The sequence below is a fragment of the Sapajus apella genome, unplaced genomic scaffold, assembly GCF_009761245.1.
Source record: "Sapajus apella isolate SASKATOON/1434 unplaced genomic scaffold, GSC_monkey_1.0 scaffold17327, whole genome shotgun sequence".
Lineage (NCBI taxonomy): Eukaryota > Metazoa > Chordata > Mammalia > Primates > Cebidae > Sapajus > Sapajus apella.
Genome location: NW_022454248.1, coordinates 1 through 1,036, shown reverse-complemented (window position 1 = coordinate 1,036; position 1,036 = coordinate 1). Strand labels below are relative to the sequence as shown.

The 1,036-nt window shown below is 39.1% G+C and overlaps 1 pseudogene; it reads right to left on the bottom strand.

The window, feature by feature from the left end:
* Window positions 1–3: 3 nt before the first annotated feature.
* Window positions 4–736, bottom strand: LOC116548621 (annotated as a pseudogene).
* Window positions 737–1,036: the final 300 nt, after the last annotated feature.

The window sequence follows — 1,036 nt, the reverse complement described above, 5'->3', positions numbered from 1 at the left end:
GTTGATGCACATATTAACTAACTGTCATAGTTCTTCTGAATAGTGATTTGAAGGAAGAGGTGAGTAGTCACATTGTTCTGTCTTCTTACACAGTGAGTATACATTTATTTTGTCACCATAGAAAGGACTCTAATGTAGCCATCTCATATAGTAGACAGCCAAGAGACCAGATGTCACATTTGAAGTTGTATCCATTTTCATGTAGTCTCTCTGGAGACATGTAATAACGTGTACCAACTAAAGAATGTGCAGCTGTGGTTTTTGAGCTGAAAAACTGGCCAAGCCCAAGATCTCCAAGTTTTACCACCCCAGTGGCTGTAATGAACACATTGGCTGGTGTTATATCTCTATGCATGACTCTTCGAGAATGCATGTGTTCCAATGCACTGCAAAGCTGAACAAAGTACTTCCAGAGAGTTCTTTCAGGAATTAGCCTCTTTTGCTTCTTAAAATGCTTTATCATTCTGGATAGGTCACCAGCATCTGCCAGTTCCAACACTACGTTTAGTTCATTATATTCAATGAATGAGGAGTAATATTTTATTACATTTGCTTAAGAAGATCTATTTCTTTGATACAATCAGCACGTGCTTTGGCATCCATTAAATCAAATATCTGCACTTTTTTTAAAGCTACTTGTACTCCATCCAAGAGACAGGTTGCTCTATAAACTTCATTAAATTGTCCGCGACCAATTTTCTTGCTGGTACTGAACTGATATCCAGAAGTTTGGTGGCTGAGGAGTATACCGTTGTGCATATATCCTTTAATCCGTGCAGTATTTTCATTGGTGGAAAGACAGGTAGGTTGATTTCAGAGTACTTCATAAAACATGGGAAGGCAGACATCACCTTAAGGTCCAGGTTTCCTTGGTTTTGCAGGAATACCGAGTGTTGAGATGGCTAGAGGAACTGGTAGTTTTGTTATTGTTTCAGAAACCTCCTGCTGTCTCTCCCAGTGGGTATACAAATTTGCATTCTCACTGGAAATATGTAAGAGCTCCTCTCTCTGCAAATCTACACTGTCATTATCTTCA